The sequence below is a fragment of the Podarcis muralis genome, chromosome 4, assembly GCF_964188315.1.
Source record: "Podarcis muralis chromosome 4, rPodMur119.hap1.1, whole genome shotgun sequence".
Lineage (NCBI taxonomy): Eukaryota > Metazoa > Chordata > Lepidosauria > Squamata > Lacertidae > Podarcis > Podarcis muralis.
The window spans coordinates 60,613,685-60,633,032 of NC_135658.1; positions in this window are offsets into that span (position 1 = coordinate 60,613,685).

A 19,348-nucleotide genomic window follows, 5' to 3' on the forward strand; every position below is an offset into this window, starting at 1 on the left:
AAAACAATAGACACAAAAAACTTCTTTGGATATGTGCAATTATTTTAACTGTTTCATATATGTAACTGTTTTATGTATTTTTTCTTATATTGTAATTTTGGGGAGTGCCTCCTAAGAAGCAATTTATAAATAAAATAAATAATAACAGCATCAACAGAAATGGTGTTTTATTATCTTGTTTTATGTTTATAATGTGTTTTGTATTGGATTGAATACTTTCTGTGACTACTTTCTCAAACTACAGATTTGCACCACAGCCAAGATTTGACCTTAAGGGAATTACAAAGCTATACCTTCCCTTGCTGCTTGCCAAATGTCTTTAGGGCTTAGCTTAGAAGAGCAGCTCAAACGTTTTGACGGGAAACTGCTCCTTGGTTTCAACAGGTGAAAAGGGAGGGAAAAAGAGAGGAAACGTTAAAGAGGATCAGCTGAAATTTCTATATTATTTATGAATACCATAAAATCCTCCTTACTGAGGATGAGGGACCACATGAAATCATTTTTCTATTTGAATAATCCCTGCCCAGGTTCTTTGAAACCTGCTTTGGCATCCCATATTTATTCACCATAAGCATAATGTGTCCCAGCCAGAGGGCAGTAACTTAACTCTAAGCAGATAGGAGCACAAAACGGATAATCATAAATCTTATCTTACCACATTTTGCCAGAGAATTAATAAATAACTGCAGTAGGTGTGCAATTAATAGCCTTCTGTACAGGTATCTGTATTTTTAGTGTGCACTTTCAAACCTAATACATATTTATAATTCCTCTCGGGTAGGTGGAGTAAACCTGTAAATTAATATATTTCTCCAAAAGCTGAACAGTGGCTCTCCCAACTCACTATCACACTAAGATTACACAATATTTATTGCAGCCCTGTAGTAAAGATGCTTATTCAGAAGTGAATGCCACTGGGCTACATGGAATTCCACCTGAGTGGTGTTTTAATGAGAAGTGGTCTATAAATATTTTGAACAAATATCTAGAAATTAATAGAAAAGGTTAGGCTTGTATTCTGCCATGTGCAGGTTCTCTCAGAAATAGACCACTTTACGTTCAGCAGGACTTGCAGTGCAACCCTAAGAATGCTTACTGAGAAGTAACACCAACAGGTCCTAATTTAATGTCACATCCACACCTTACATTTAATGTTCTCGTATATCCCTTTAGGTGTCATTTCTTCCCCCAATCTTAGACACTGCTGTTTGTTAAGGGTGTGGAGAGTTGTTAGGAGACCCACCAGGGAGCAGCAAGTCCTAGCACCCAGAATAGACTACAGTTCCTGGGATTCTTTGGAAGAAGCCAGGAATGTTAACATGGTGTAAGCATGCTTTAAATGTATGACGTGGCAGTGACATGGGATAGCAACTTTAGTTCCAAGTAGTTTAAACAGGATTGCCATCTGAGGCTTCAGCCTTGAGCTGTTGTCCTTATTATCATGCTCAGGTGGCCTTCTCAATGATGGCCCTGAGGATGTAGAACTCTCTCCCTACGGAAGTGCATCTCCCATCATCCTTTTCCACCTTCCATTGGTTGCTGAAGATGCACCACTTTACCCTGGCCTTTGAAAATTTAAGAATGGATTTTGGTTTCCACTCTATAACCTGTCAAATGGAATTATTCTTTTGAGGTTGTAGATGGGGTTGTTTTCATTGTTTAAGCTCAAGATGTCCTCACTTGGCCTAAATCAAACAAAGTTGGAGGGAAAGGAAAAGCCAAATGGCTCCCTTTTTCTTTTTGGTTTTCTAAGCAAATTGCACACACACAAAAACTTGCCTGTATGTTCCTATGGATTATTTTATGTCGTAAAGCAGTCAGGAAATTATTTACACCCAGCTTTTCAAATTTATGTTGTAAAATTTAGCACTAAGCAATACTAAATCAGAAGTTTGTGGTACTGAATGGGTGACATAGTTATACATCAGAATGATGAATCAGAAGTCAGCTGTTGGGTTAGAAAGTATTATCCGATCAGGCTGCTACGGTACTAATTAATGTTAGCATTGTTAAGCCAAGCAAAGAAATACAGCCATTTCTGGGTTCAGATGCATAAATTTGTACTGGTACATTTAATGCAGGCCAATGGCAATGCTTTGTTGCTTTAAAAATAATAATGCGTGAATTACATGAAAATTGAATAGTCTAGAAGATAAGACATGTTGGGTGCAATTTTAATCACCATGGAACAATGAAGAGGGCTTATGTTCATTTATGTAGTTCATGTTGCATAGTGGTAAATGACTAAATTAGGGATGCGTATCAAACCTAGTTGCAGTTTTGTTCTGGTGTTACGCATATTTTAAGACCATCACTATCTGGGTTGTTGCTAGGTCTTTAAAGGACTCAGAGCACAGGCTCGTGACACAAGTTAGTACATGCTGATTCACACGTGTATATAGATACTTCTGTGAACATTGGGATAGAGGGGGCATCACCGGCATTGGAGCATTTGCAGTGTGCCAGCAGCCCAGTAAGCAAGGATTAAAAGGGGACGGAGGAGACAAAGAGGCAGGAGATCAGTGTCCAGTGGAAAAATCGCTGGTCCCAGTTCTTAATCTGAATACACTATTACTGTGCTGGTCAGATGCTGCATAGTCCACTTATGAACTGGATGTAATGGAAGTCCCTGATCCCTTAACGGGCGTGGGGGTGGGAATTCAATTCAGTTTGCATTTAAAGGTGACTTTATCAGACTTGCACTTTCTGAAACAATATGCAAATTGAAACACAGCTCTCTTTTGGTCTCTGGAGGGACAGGGCTGATCTCACTCAGCCGTGGAGGAAACAAATATGGTGCTTCTGCCACTTATCAGGGTTGGTTGGGGGAGAGGCCAAGATCACACAGGTGCACAAGTGAAGCCAATTCAGTGCTCCGGCCTTGCTGCTATTCCTTTGCAGAGACTGCTGGGAAGTCGATCTTGCAGTGCCCCCACCCTGCAAGGCTGACTGTTCCTGCTAGAGTCCATCAGATGCGTGAAGTTTCCCCCCTAAAGTTGCTGGTATAAGACATGTGGTGTCAATGGGGAAATGTTAAATGCTGAAAAGGAAATGCTGAAAATCTAGGCAGCGGTAATTATATTATTAGCAGTGATTATTTACAAACCAAAAAGTTTAGATGGCAGAAACACCCCTGCATTAAACATTGAATTAACACATGCAGCGTGATTAAAAAAACAGTGATAAGCCACAGGTGATAGCATTCAACCTCTGTATAAATTGTAATTCAGCCATTTTTTGTGGCAGGCTTCCTCTGAAGTTCCTTTTTGTTTTTGTTCGAGAATATCCATCTTAAGGTCAGTGGCAGTGTCCTAGGAGATTGTAATGTTCTTCCACTTGTTTCTGAAAATTGCTATTTCTGATGTCCGATTTGTATCCCTTTATTCACTCAAGTAGATACTACCCTGTTTGTCCTATGTAGACTGCAGAAGGGCATTGCTGGCAGATGATACTGTATAACACATTGGAAGATAAGCAGGTGAATAAAAGTCAGTAGTAATTCTAGGGCTGTAATAAGGCGTGGAGATCTGGGTCCCCATAGTGACTGCCTCTAGTTAAAAAGGTAAAGGTACCCCTGCCCGTACGGGCCAGTCTTGACAGACTCTAGGGTTGTGCGCCCATCTCACTTAAGAGGCCAGGGGCCAGCGCTGTCCGGAGACACTTCCGGGTCACGTGGCCAGCGTGACAAGCTGCATCTGGCGAGCCAGAGCCGCACACGGAAATGCCGTTTACCTTCCCGCTTGTAAGCGGTCCCTATTTATCTACTTGCACCCGGGAGTGCTTTCGAACTGCTAGGTTGGCAGGCGCTGGGACCGAGCAACAGGAGTGCACCCCGCCGCGGGGATTCGAACCGCCGACCTTTCGATCGGCAAGCCCTAGGCGCTCATGGTTTTTACCCACAGCGCCACCCGCGTCTAGTTACTTTGATCTTAAATATGGCTTAGTGTTAGTCCTTTCTCTCTCTCTCTCTCCCCCCCCCCACACTTTAAAATTGTTTCATCCACTACTAGTGCAATGGTAGCTTCGTGTTCTCCTCAGGAGCAAAAGAAGGCGTCGTGACACCCGGGGTGAGGCGTCACTATGTAGGGCGCATGTGCGGCATAACTATGTACAACACAGGCGCTGTATGTAGTGATGCTACACATGCGCTGTACAGTGGTACCTCATGTTAAGTACTTAATTTGTTCTGGAGGTCCATTCTTAACCTGAAACTGTTCTTAATCTGAAGCACCACTTTAGCTAATGGGCCCTCCTGCTGCCGCCGCGCCGCCGGAGCACGATTTCTGTTCTCATCCTGAAGAAAAAGTTCTTAACCCGAGGTACTATTTCTGGGTTAGCGGAGTCTGTAACCTGAAGCGTATGTAACCTGAAGCGTATGTAACCCGAGGTACCACTGTACCTAGCGGTTTGCCGCTGGCGCCAGGATCCTCTGCTCACAGCTGCAGCCACGAATGGAGGATCCTCCACATGCGGTTGCGGTGGCGCAATGGCTGCTCGTGCCACCGTGCCCAGGCCAGGGCAGCAGGGCAAGCACCCCATGGGCACTTCACCTCCCAGATGTGGAACCCAGGGCGCAACCCCCAGCACCCCCACTGCGACGCCACTGGTTCTCCTCCTCACTCTTAGGAACAGGTCCCTCGTTCTAATTGAGGGGGAAAGGATTTAACATTTTCAAAAATCTATGCAGGCACTCTCCTGAGCCACCTTACCCAGAATGCCTCACTCAGCCTCTAAGAATGGACTCCCTGCCCTTTTCTCATAGTGGGGGAAAGAGTGCAAAACACTGTTGCTGTGTAAGCAGTGGCAAAAACAATGGTAAAGTTCAAGGATGAAGAAGGAATATACAGAGGCTTGGGGGTGGAGGAAGCAGAAGAGCAATCTTTGGTTGCCTCCTGTTTCAAGTTAAAGCACCTGGTCCCCTCTCCCCAAGTCTACTTGAAGTTGTGCCTGACAGTACTAAATTAGGACCTATAATCATGTTGTTTTAGTAGAAACAGGGAGAGAGTAGCTAACAGATGAGAAATATACTTCAACCTCTTATTCCACGTTTTTCTCCCATAGCTGTTTCCTAGGTTTGCAGCATTTCAGCATGCCACAGTAGCTGTGACCTCGCCATCAACTTGGTTTGCACACATATGCAAGTCGATAAAGATAATTTTGATGCTATGAAAACTTCATTGACTAATTTCTGCTTAACAAGGTACTGTAAAAGTAGAAGAAAAGTAAGAGATTTATTTCTGGTCATTTGGCAACACCATTAGCCCCCTACCCCATCCCATCCCATCTCATCCCACCCTACCCCCGGTCATCAGTATTAAATATTTTCCACTCCACAATACAGTGGTACCTCGGGTTGCATATGCTTTGGGTTACAGACTCCGCTAACCCAGAAATAGTGCTTCAGGTTAAGAACTTTGCTTCAGGATGAGAACAGAAATTGTGCAGCGGTGGCGCAGCGGCAGCAGGAGGCCCCATTAGCTAAAGTGGTGCTTCAGGTTAAGTACAGTTTCAGGTTCAGAACAGACCTCCAGAACGAATTAAGTTCTTAACCCAAGGTACCACTGTACTGAAATGCCTAGAAACCCATTCACTACTTTATTCCATACAGCAAACAGAAGTTTAATTCAGAAATGGATTAACAAATTAAACAGTGCTCTAGAACACAAGGGGGTTACATCAGTTTATTGTATAGGGAGCATCAGTTAACAGAGAGGATCGACCCAAATATAAAGCAATAGCATGAACAAATAAATGCCACTCGAGCTACTAGTTGTTAAGCAAACTATATTCTCCAATGTCTGCCCTAGTCCATGCATTATGTAATTTATGTGACACTTTATATTTAAGTCATAGAGACAACTTTCTCCTTTAGTATGAGCACTGCAGTGTCGAAAGCAACAAGGACAGTACACAAGCGAAACTGATGCTACACTGGGGTCCCCATTTAACCTCACTATGTTTAGCCCTACTCAAGTCATCCGTGCATAACAGTATATATTGGTAAAGGTACTATTTACATTTATATAACCAAAATGAAATGGCAAGAGACATCCCATCTGCAAAGCTGTTAGCCTCGCTTGCCCGAGAAAGCCATGCATCTCTGATGTGGCACACTGAAGGAAATATTAGAAATGTATATTCCTCCCAATGTGTAAGATGACAACAACGCAAACCTTGGCCAGGAGATTATCTTAATATGTTGCCGGTATCACTAAATCAGTACAAGAATTATGTGCCAGCATCCCTGAGCATTTAGGAAGCTTCACTGGAGCAAATGAATCAAAGGACGTGGGGGGGGGGTAGGGAAGCTTTTGAAAGTTTATTTACACACAGGGACCATGTCAGTGGAGTAAAGAGAATGCAGAGTTATGGAATTAGAACTCCTAAGCAAGCACAGCACCATTTGATATTTTAAAGAAACAAAAGTGCTTTAAAGGAGATGCAGGATTTCTACCTTTATCAACCAAGCAGTCAGAAGATGCCACACATATATAACTTGTCAACTTCTTTAACTACCATGCCTGGTGAAAATATTTGCCATTTACCATCTAGGCCAGAGGGTGCTTCAGCCTGTTCCTACAACACCCGAGATGGAGGATTTGTCAACTCAGCCTTTGTGGGCTCATTCTTTTGTTTCAACCCTGTAGGTCAGAGGGTGTCTTACACTTTTCCTGTTGTGCATAATTGCTGTGTTAAAGGTAAAGGGTAAAGGGACCCCTGACCATTAGGTCCAGTCGTGACCGACTCTAGGGTTGCGGCGCTCATCTCACTTTATTGGCCGAGGGAGCCGGCGTACACCTTCCGGGTGATGTGGCCAGCATGACTAAGCCACTTCTGGCGAACTAGAGCAGCACATGGAAACACTGTTTGCCTTCCCGCTGGAGTGGTACCTATTTATCTACTTGCACTTTGACGTGCTTTCGAACTGCTAGGTTGGCAGAAGCAGGGAGCTCACACCGTCACGGGGATTCGAACCGTCGACCTTCTGATCAGCAAGTCCTAGGCTCTGTGGTTTAACCCACAGCGGTTCTGAATAATTTTTTTTTTAGGGAGAGGCTATTGATATTTATATTTTAGTTTGTTCTTTTCCTTTTTCTATGCTCCTCCAGACGGCTTCCATTTTACAGGTGGGATTCAGTCGCATACTGGCAAATTCAGGTTGTACAACTCTTCTGCAACAACCCACTTCCTGAAGGGGAAAAAAGAAGACTTTTGGTGCTAAGGAAAGTGACAGGAAAATGCTCCGGAATGTGTGGGATAACAATTGAATGACATGACATCATATAACCTTCTGACAGACTTTATGTGGACAAATCAGGATGAATGCTCAACAATAGGCTGTCTGGAAGCGGCCTATGACCATAAACTGAAGTGATGACTAGCATGAAAGACTTTTTGATGTAAAGGGTTCAGTTTCAATGAATCGTCTTCTGATGAATGGTCTAAAAACAAAGTGAGGCCTTTTGAGGATAACCTTTCACAATACAACCATACTGAGGAATAGCAAGGCCTGAACAGAAACCTGACCTATGGTAACAGGCCCTGAATAGTAATTCACTGTTCAACTAGCTGAGAAGAGTACCACTGTTAGAGCATTTTGCAACTGCGGTCCAAGTCACAGTGCCTCCAGCCCAGCAAGTTACTAGAGAGAGGGGTGATATTTAAAAGGCATTGACCTAAATGTAAAAGACAATTAATGGCAATTGGGAGGGTTTGCTTTTTAGCCAACAGAACTGCAAAAGGCAAGCACAGCTGGCTTTTTAAAGCATTGCTGGTCATGGCAGCTGCCAATGCCTAGCCAGCCATAAGGTGGGGCCTTTGATTGGCCTATTTCAAGCTGGCATTCAGACAGGAAGTCCCACCCTGAGATTGGGCCAGCCAGGGGGGGTTCCAAACGACTGGCAAACACATGCAAGCTGATTGCTGGGGTGGCAGCAGAGAGCGATGGGTCACAACCACTACCCATCTGGAAAGGCTGAGCGTCCATTGCAGTCCCAGTCTCTATGCCACCCACTCCGGCAAGTGAGGAGAGAGAGGTGTGATAGAGCAAACTCAAACAGACAACAATATGGATTAAAAAGTGCCCACAACTTTATTGATTGCACTCCTAGAGCATTATGTACATAGTATTGATTTTTAGCTTTGTATTATATTTGACATAGTGCTAAGTATGTAGTACTATCAGTGCAGATACTTCTGCTTGCACAAGTTTACTCCCCCCCCCCAATATGTCCCCATTAATCTGTTCTAAGGGTTCCCCCTAATCTCTGGAACAGATTTGGGGAGCTTGCTGACAGGACGAGTTAATGAAATACAACATTTTGTTCTATTATTTTGTTTTCATGTGTATATTGTATTGATTTTAATGTCACTTGCTCTTGAAATATCCTGGCAAAGAAGAGTGGGTAAGAAATGTCTTCTGTAAAAATAAATAAATAAGGATGATTGTGTATGTCTCCATTTCTCACTATGCTTAAGAATGGGCGACACTGGCCAGATTGTTAGAAATGGAACAACTTCACAGGAGCTATTATAATTGCAAAATGTGAGGAATGCCTAATTGCAAAAGATAAGGAAATTATTTCATTGAAGAGAGGGATCACTTCGGATGAATTGCTGCAGCCTGTAGAATTTTATTCTTTTGATTTCTTTATAATCACAAGTCTCCATCTGTAAGAACAGGGAGCACTTACAAGCTAAAGGCAGAATACACTCAAGCACCAGCCATGTCTTCAGCATCCAAATAACTGGGCAGTACTTTTGTGTTCTTCTTAACATTTTCTCCAATTGCAACCCATAAAATGCACAACTCTAAACTACCCACCAAGTATTGTCACAATTAATCACTTTTCATTTGTGATGGGGAAACACCCACCAGGGATGAGGAGAGTACTATTGAGTGATTCTAAAAGAAACTTCTGTTGTTTGCCTTTAGATCGGCTTTGTCCTTCTTTAAAGTATTAGGAAATGAGGTAATGAAACATTGGTATATGAAACTCAAGAGGCTAGCTGAAATTGTTTCCTCTCAAAAAAATCAAGCTATGAATTCGACCATTTCCAGCAGTGAAGATCTGCAATGATTTCCTCCTCTTCCTTCTCCTCCTCATTTTTGTGAGATAATCTTGCTGTAAATTTGGGACTTAAGAAAGTTCAGTGTCTGCAGATATATTTTAATCCATTGGTTTGACTTGTCTCCTGTTTTCTTAATGTGGATTGGAGCAAAGAGGCATACTTCCACTTCTGCCAGCGATTTGATGTGTGGCACTGAGGAAAATCAAACTTTCTGGGTCAGAGCTACAGCTGGATTATATTTGTTTGGCTACATTGATTTGCCACACTTGAATTTAGTGCAGCTGCACTAATTTGCACCAGCTGCAGGGATGCTGACAGAGGTCCCAATTGACTTATTTGTTAGATGGGGATTGGAGGCCAAAATATTTTCTCACCATTTTTTGAAACTGTTACCCAGCTTTAAATATCCAAACATTGCATTCCCACATGCAAGGTAAAGCCACATGTATGCTACATCTCAGGAATGCGAGCTTGGCCCCACACACATGGGTGCCCAGGGCCATGGGTGCCATGCAGTGTGCATGGCCCTGGCACCGAAAATTTGTGGGTGCCTGGCCCCTATATGTAGAATTTTGTGGGTGCTCAGGCACCCAGGAAGTTTGCACCTATGCTACATCTTGGGCTTGCCAAATACCATCTATTTTAATTCTTTAAAGAATCTGCAAGCTATGTTTTCTGTGCTTTTCTTTTTTAAGCTTACCGTAGTTTTCCCAGTTCTGGCAATGAAATTCAACATTTCTGTAAGGATTATGCCACTGTGCTTGCAAATATAGGATGAAACAATTTGACTGTCCTTTATTAGATTTCTTAGCAGATACAGCTGCATATATGATATATATCTTTATTGCCTATGTATAACATCAACAGTTTGAGGGTTTTTCAGGCAATAATTATTGCAAGACTTATTGAAAAGAGATGTTTAGGATGGACAGTATCAGCTGTTGAGCCAACACGCCATCAGACATCATGATGTAACAAATATTTAGAATCAGGGTGTGGGTTTAGGTTTACTTTCATTAACTTGAGCCATTTTATTCACTTTTCAGCTGGAAACATGTGTGGCTTCAAAATGTTTCAAATAGAAACTGCCCAGTAAATTTATTTTGAGCATTGTATCATGCTTATTAAGATAATTTATAAACAGTGTTTCAGCCTAACATATTACTTGGAAATATGTTTACTTTGGTTTTACTTTCGCTATGTTTACTTTAGTATCACAGCAATGCCCTCAGATCTTGTTCAGATTTTGTCAGAAAAACGTCCCAGTATATTCAGTAGGAATGACTCCCAAGTAAGTGTGCACATGACTGCAAGTGTGAAATCATATAGACATGGGGATGTTTTATTCTTACCTTCTTGACAGTACACACAAAAATGCCTTCATTAATATAACTGTGACTAACTAGCAAAGGAAGATGTTTCACATATCATCACAAAATACCTACTGGCTACTCATCCAGTGGAAGCAAAAAGATTACATTATATTCTTCAGGAGCAGGATAGCTTGATATATTCTGACACTCCACAGCTAGTGCTGTCAAGCTGAAACTGTTGCCACCATGTATTCTGCAAATCTGCATTTTTGTTGCTGGCAGCTTTGAACCTTTATAAATAGCTACAGTAAATAATAAGAGCAACCGGTAAGGAGACCACTTTAAACATTAGTTTCCTTCCTGGCCTTCTTGGCAAGCATCTTGCTGTTACAGGAATGTCCAAGACAAGAGACCATGTTAATTTATGCATTTGTTTATCCAGGTTTCTGCAGACCTGTTTTGTTTTTTAAAGAAGTTTCCAGTAAAGTTAACATAAATTTCAGGAGCTGAAACAAGCAGACACTAATTGTAAGCCCAAATTTCTGACCAGTGTTGCACCAAAAACTGAGTCACTTAAACTAATGTAGAGTACCATTTTAACATCTGTTTATCTTGGCCCTACCTCCAGGTCCTCCAGGTCCAGCCTTACATCATAACTCACCTTGTCACTTAGGGGTGCTTCTGTGCCCATGTTTTCCCCTCAGTCCTCTTATCCTAGATTTGTGAGAAGAAGATGCTGGATTCTTCTTTTGTTCTTACACAACTAGGGAGAAGCCTTCCCCAGCCTTGTGCCCTGTAGATGCTGCTGGGCTGCATCCCTGACCATTGGTTATACCAGCTGGGCCTGTTGAGAGTTGTTGTTCAAAACATCTTGATTGTACCTGGTTGGGGGAGGCTGCCATAGAACTTCAGCCCAAGAGCTTCTTTGTCCCTGGGTTGGTTTTATGTTCAGTGCCCACTTCTGCAAGGTCTTAGGGATGTTTGCCGGAAGCACATGGGGAAGTACCACTTTGAGCTTTCATGAAGAGCTGCTTGTGTTCTGCTCCGGGTGATGAGCCTAGTAGAACAAGGGTTCTGGTCTAAACAGGCGATTCATAGTAAGCAGAGTCAAGCACAGCAAGGCCAGGCAGAGCAATTCTAAAGCAAGGCACGGCATGGCAACAGTTCAGGATGAGCTCCATGTGGAGTTTCAGCAAATTTAGAATGTTACTTCAGTAACAGGCCTTAAATAGTGTTGCAGTTCAGTCTGGGTGGTCCACTTCCAGTGGGAAAAGTCTTAAGGGGCCGTGCCTGTTTGCTCCTGTCGCATGGAGGAGATTGCTGCTCTACTGGAGCTTCTGCACTGGAGTCATCATCAGACCTGGATGGAAGCAATACGACCTTCTCAGGCCAAAGAAGAGCTGGAAAAAATGGCTTCCCTAGCAGAAGACTTCAAAACCTTCTTTGAAGACAATCTTCTCTCACCCTCTGGAACTTTCCCAGATCTACAGTATATTTATGTCCCCCAAGGAGGGATGGTTGAACCATGATACCATAACATGCTGGTTCAACGTCATGCTGCTAATCTCTAGAACCAATGGAAAACAAAGAATATTTTGATAATGTAAGTGATGACTGGTTAGTTAGTTCTGTCCTACTTGCTTAGACCATAATACTTGTACCATAGCAGCAGTAGCAGACCATGAAATTGGCATAGCAATATATTGACATACTACAAAAAAATAAATAAAGTTGGAATAAGATACAGATCATAGCATAACTACCAAGTCTTGCAAGCAATTTATGACAGAACAAAGCTATGAGCCACCTTAGTTGCAAAACGCAACAGCTGGGAGCTGAGCACTTTGAAAAATGTCTGTCCCTATGTCATCAAAGTGGCCATGGAGTTCTTTTGAACTCCAGTGCCTTTGACCTATCGCCAACCCATCCTTGTTCCTGTCTGCAGCAACCTCTCTCTAGATGAGGAGGCATATTGATTACAGCTAAAATATAGTACTCATAAAAAAAATTGATGGGAAAAAAAGAAATGCAATGGCTTTCTGACTACAGTTAAACCTGAGCAAAATAAACAGGATATCATTAAAGCAGTACAAGAGGAAGAAGTGCAAACGTTCAACATTCCTGGATAAATAGCAAATAACACATCTTTGTACTCTTCGTAAATGTTGCTTTAAATAGGTGTTGCATAGAATATTGTTTAACCTTAAGATTAGTCTGAATCTAGCTTCTCCATCTGTTTTCTTTGTGTTGCTAATATCTGCCCTCCCTTCCCCACAAGTGGGCGGGGGCACCGAGTGGGGCTCACCTGAGTGGGTGCCACCCACCTGCTTGAGCTGGCCTTTGACCCGCCCTCGGCCAGGGAGGACAATGGACAGCCAGCCGGGGGTGGGCCTAAGGCCAAAAGAGAAGAGCCTGACTCCTTGGCTCAAGCCTTTTTTGCTATTCTTCCTTCCAGTATCACCCACCCACCCTCCCTCAAATTATAATTTCTTGCCTTAATAATTTCATCCTAGGTCAGCGATCTTTCTTTACAGGCTAATATTTTCGTTCCAGGTCAGCGGGCGCTGCTGCAGTCGTAAGATGGTTGCTGTATTCAGAACCGGGAAGGAATTTTCCCTGCATTGGCAGGTTTCGCCTTTCCCGTAGCAATTTCGTCACAACTTTGGCGGTTTTAGGCCTTGGCAAGGTAGCCTTTAGTCTAACATCGTTGGGGGGGGGGGATGCATTCATGCTCCCTCCCCATGCGGCGGCACTTGCAGGGCCCGTTAAAGGGCAAAACTGGGAGTCCCTGGCCCTAGAGCGGTGGCATGTAGGTCAGACTTCTGGGACGAGGTCGGTGGAAGGACATGCTGTGTAAGTTTCACTGGGTCTCATCTGCCTGCATATCCTCAGCCAGACGGACTGAGAGGGTTACCTGCCAAGGCCTGTGCTGAGTTGCCCACTTCTGAAGTTCAATAAAGTTGTGGCCAATTTGAACCCATATTCTGGTCTCTTGTCTCATCATTTGGGGTAAAAGGATAGGCACCCCAGAACAGGGTTAGTGTGTGTGCCCGCAAAATTCCTGTCTCCTGCTGCAATTTCCTACAATTGCTCAAAGCCGAGTGAATTCAAACTGGTTGCAATACTTACAGAATTTGACATCAAATGGTGTTCTGTCGTTCAGAACTAAGAATTTCATTGTAAAAGCAAAAAAGGAACACATTTCAAGTGTGGGAAAGCCAGGCATTAATTGTCAGTAAACAACTGTTTTGCCAAGGGTACTGTTCTCAATGCACCGACTTCTTTCTGAAAATATATATAATGGTATTGATTTCCTAAACTGTTGAGAATGGTTTATAATAGCAATAAGCTATGTGAAAGCAATCATTACACCAGTTAACAACTAGTTTATTAGAACATTAACTTGTGCTTCAGGCAGTTAATTCCCAAACTGGTTTGGCAAAGAAAAAAAAGGCAGAGGCTGTATAAAATGATAATAATTTCAGTATTTTCAAGTGACCATTGATGGTGTTTACCATGTTGATGGTTCCCTGTTGTCAGGGAACCTTCTCTTACTTTGTTCACTCCAGTAACTTCTACTGAGTTTTAAATTATCTGGAGGAGGGCAGGGGGTGAAAAGCAAACGAGGGTGACGGGACAAAGAAAAGTCACACTAAATAAAGAACCATAAAACATCGGAGGGGATTGTGCTGAGGCTAAGATGCCAATGGATGTCAATGGACACATACTCTGTGGTGGGACTAAAAGATGGGTATTCAGACCTAAAGCCAACTAAGATGGCTTGTGCTATTCCATGGTTTGGACTGCCACAACTGGCAGATATCTATGCTTCCCTACAGCAAAGGCAAAAACACCACATAGTGTTGGGGGGGAAAGACAACTTTACAATTGTTGGAATCATTTTATCTGGGGGAAGGAACTAGCACCTTAGATTGTCAACTGTGGGGGCTCTCCATTCACTTCAATGCATATATATGCAGATGTAAAGTTTTGTCAACATAGAAAGAAGGAGCCGCATAACATCACATGCAGAGATTGGTTGTATTATTGAACACTTAATGAGATCCCAGGGTCCTTCCCTGTGCATATCACATTATTAGAAAAGTGAGTGGTGTGGAATGCCTTTTTAATTATGAGGTGTGATGAAGTTCAGGAAATAAGATCATAATTGCACCGAGGATATGCATTTGCGTATGTCCTGCTTAGATGGGATTAGACAACCATTTGGCACATTTTTCACTTTCCTTAAAGCACAACAATTTGCTTATCATTCCCTTGTTACAAGGGAATTGTTACTAAGAATCTAATGACAATAGTAAGGAAGAAATCTCAAGGCATTTTTAGGCATGCAGGAAATTATGAAAACCTTAAGAATGACGGCGTAGGGTGTTTCTTGAAAGGAAACAGCATTTTAAGTGCCTCTTCACTGGAGGCTATTGCTCTCATCCTGTCATGTTCTTATTTTTGCCCTCCAGCAGTATTTGCAGGCTCTATTTTCTAGCGTTTTATTATTCATTCTTTCATTACTTATTCATAAAAAACCCAATATATTTGGTTCTAGTTCAATATTTTTAGTATGTAAGTTGTGTGAAATGGTCAAATTAGTTATTGATAGTTACAACAAATGCTTTATTATCCATCTTGTTAAAGAAAGTAAATATCAATATTTTTTAATCCAGTTACCAAAGCAGCTATTTGCTTTAGATGTCAGCTATTGAACTAAATTCTAATCCATTTCCACGGAGTTCTTAAAGTTTGACAGTAAAGCCTTACTAAGTTTGTAACATTTTATATCTCCCCACTCGTCCTGTCAAGGACTTGGACCTGCTATGGAATGGCAAGATGGGAAGGACTAACAACATGTTTGAGCCTAAGTGCCACCTCCGAAATTGTGGAGCCCAATTGGCTCTCTAGTTCATTTGATGAAGCAGGCCAAGGACATGTCTCACAGCACAGATGACAGTACATAATGGTGCCTACTTTGTGACAGTGGTGGAGGTGAAAAAAACTTACTTTTCTGGGGTTCTCAAGGAGCCAAGCTCTTTAGGGTTGTGAATGGGCAAGTTAAATCTGGTCTGGAATTGGGAACAGCTGACGGTTCAGTAGCCCACTGTGACAAACCTGCAAATCATTTTCAGGAAAAAGTAACAAATCTTTCTAACAAATCTGACTCTTGGAAGGGTCCTGATATTCATTGTTAGTTATACTCAGAGTAGACCCATTGAAATCACTGAAGTTAAGTAACATAAAGCATTGATTTCCATGTACCTGCTCTGAGTATGGCTAACCTTAGATATCACCCATTGAATTTCACCTCCCAATGCACTCGTGGTGGGGAAATATTTGTACAGATGTAAATTGATTCCACGGTCAAAGAAAATAGGAATGATTCTTTTTAAATACACATTGAAGATGATAAACTGAGGTATTGTATGTTGTTCAACAGCTCCTCATGAAGATGGCTTCAAAGACAGTTTGATTTTTGCTCATTGGTGGGATTGGTTTTTATCCGGCTGTACTTGTATGTTTGTACAGGCTATGAAATAGTTGTTTAGATTGTGATGGCATGTTTTATTAAATCAGTTTTATTGATTCAGTTTGTGGAACTAAATCCCTGCCTTGAATGTGCTTGCTGTGTTATACCAACTTCTTTCCTACTCTTCTTTCCATGTTTGTGGATTTGACCTTAGAGATAACAGAACAATAGTTAGGAAGCAATACATAATTAGTAACAATGGTAACTCGGTAAAGTCTGCTGGAGAATCACAGACGAAGAAGTTCACATAATGAGCTGACATCCATGTCGGCAAGCGTGAGATCCAGAACAGAGAGCATCTTGGGAAACTGTTGTTTAGGGTGTACAACTGTGGCACTAGAAGCACAATGTAGCACATGTTACCCAATGAAAAAGCTATGAAGATTTCAGAGAAAGGGCTGCTATTTCTTTCTTCAGGAACTAAAAAGTCTACAATGAGCACCCTGCAAACACAAAGGAACAACCCCAGGGAACAAAATGGATTCTCAAACCCAAAGACACTCTGCACCATGAGTGTTTATTCGCTGGAACAGCCAGTCTTAGGTTCCCCCTTAGCAACTCTTTGATTTCCTGCTTGGCAGGGGGTTGGACTCGATGGCCCTTGTGGTCTCTTCCAACTCTATGATTCTATGATTCTATTCTATGATTCTATGATTGCATATACACTGCACCTTTAAAGCAAATTCAAACCACATTCTTCCCTCAGAGAATTCTGGGCATTGTAGTTTATCACTCAAAGTCACAATTCCAAGCAACCCTTAACAAACTACAGTCCCCAGAGTTCTTTTGAGGGGGGAAATGTGCTTCAAATGCGCTTTAAAGGTATTGTGTGTATGTAGCCTGAGACTTAGGATCAGGCCCCAATCCTAAAGACACATAACATGGATTAAAGTGAAATGCACCTTAGTTCCAGTTAAGTTTCCTTCAGCTGGATCTGTAGAGATCTAAATTATCTGATAGTTCTTTAGTATGGAAAATGAGGTTGCAATGTCTGTTCTCTGGTAACCTTGATAAAGCTATTAATTGCTTTCCATATGTAGTGTTGTTAATGCTATTAACATAAGTGTTGTTCTAAAGCAGGGAACAGAATTTAAGCTGCTTTACTGTTTAAAGATTTCAGTAAAAGCAATACTGTTATCACAGTGAAAGTATTAATGACCTCAGGAGGATAAATTACTGGTCAACACCCATATTTTAATACCCCTTGTTGTGCACACACTGAGATTTGACGCAAAAAAATAACTTTCTCTGCAACACTGTTTTACTCCCTGAAGAGAAAAAAGCCCTTAACTATTTGTGATATTTTCTCTGCTTATGTATTTCTGAAGTAATGCAGCTTTCCAGATTTGCTAAATGGACTAGTTGCCTTTCCCATTCAGTTAAGATTAGGCTGCAGATAACATCAAAGAAAACAGGGAGACAGATTAAGATAGAAGGGAACAAACAGAAGGGGGAGAAAGAAAATGAAGGTCAAATCAAAGTGTCTTGTCTGTTTCAACACAGCCTTGTATTGATAAAAGAAATGCTCATATATTGGGGTAGATATGCTTTCCATACACATATACACACACATATAACTGGAGATTTCCCTTAACTTTATTTCTTTTATGCCAGCTGAGGTATGACATTTCAGAAAAGCTAGGGTGAGATTTGCAATCTGATCTTTTGTATGTTTACTCAGAATTAAGTTGCACTGATTTCAGTGGAGCTTACTCCCAGAAAAGCACCCTGCTAGACATTTGTGTCACACAGTTTGAGTGCTGAATAGCTGATTTTTCACTTTAAAAGTATCTGATGTGGGAGAGCTGGGGATGAACCAGGACCATGGCACAGGAAGAGGCAATTGCTTTAGCCCACTGCCATGGTCCAAATCAGAATTGGACCACCCCTACTCATATACTTAGTATTCACAATGAGAGGGAAGTTTCAGTTGGTACCAATGAGAGCTCTCCTGTTCCAAACAACAGGCATGTGGGAAAGGGATAATTCTGATGTAGGCTACAGCAAAGGGGCAAAGAGTTAAAGCCCACTCATCTCATGGTCCCAACCCCCCCACCTATTTACCATGGCTCCATTCCTTCCTGGAGGGATGAACCCAGAAGGTGGTGCTGGGAGACTCCTGTTCAACGCCTTGCCCATTGGTATGCAGGGTCATATTATGTCCCCTGTGCTATTTAACATTTACATGAAACCACTGGGAGGGGTGGTCTGGAGTGTTGGGGTTTGATGTCGAAGAATTGATTCTTTTGAATTATGGTGCTGGAGGAGACTCTTAAGAGTCCCATGGACTGCAAGAAGATCAAACATATCCATTCTGCAGGAAATCAGCCCTGAGTGCTCGCTGGAAGGACAGATCCTGAAGCTGAGGCTTCAATACTTTGGTCACCTCATGAGAAGAGAAGACTCCCTGGAAAAGACCCTGATGTTGGGAAAAATTGAGGGCCCAAGGAAAAGTGGACGAGATGGCTGGACAGTGTTCTTGAAGCTACTAACATGAGTTTGACCAAACTGAGGGGGGCAGTGGGAGACAGGAATGCCTGGCGTGCTCTGGTCCATGGGGCCACAGAGAGTCGGACATGACTAAATGACTAAACAACAAATGCTCTTTTTCTCCCTTCCACCTAAATCTAAGGAAACTGTCTCAGTTCTAAACCGGTGTCTGTCCTCAGTAATGGACTGGATGAAGATGAACAAATTGAAACTTAATCTAGATAAGACAGAGGTACTCTTCATCTGTCTGAAGGCAGACTAAGGAATATTCTGTTCTGTTATGATGATAGGATGTTTTGTGGGAAGCTTTCTATTTACACCAATAGGAAGGAACTTTTAAGTGTTCATTCTAGCTGGACAAGGATGAAGGATTTTGGCTCCCAGGATGCTGAAGAACACTACCTTTCCTGTAAGGTCCACCCCCAGTGTACCAGCAATTCTGGAAGGAAAAACTGGAAGTGCAGTTGCATGCTATACATCAAGTGAATAGTTAAGTTTTGTCCCCTGAAAGGTGAACTACATAAGAACAGACAGTACCCCAAAGAGCTCCACTCATCTGTACATCAGAATTTTAAAAAAGAGAGCCCAAAAGAATGACAACTCCATAAAAACAGACAATCTGAATTCATTTAAAATATCAGAATTTTCATGTCACTGAGTCTTAAGACAGAACAATTTGGGTGGCATTGAAAGAGGATTAGATAAATTAATGGAGGATAAGGGTATCAATTACTACTATCCACAATGACTATGTTTTACTGAGGCAGGATGCCTTTGTACATTGATTTCTGGGAGTCACAAGTGTACTCAGGTCCTGCTTTCAGGCTTCCTATAGGCATCTGGTTCGCCGCTTTGAGAACAACATACTAGACTAGATGGGTCATTGGCCTGATACAGCAGGTCTTTTCTGATGTCCTTAGTAAACTGATATTAGTCT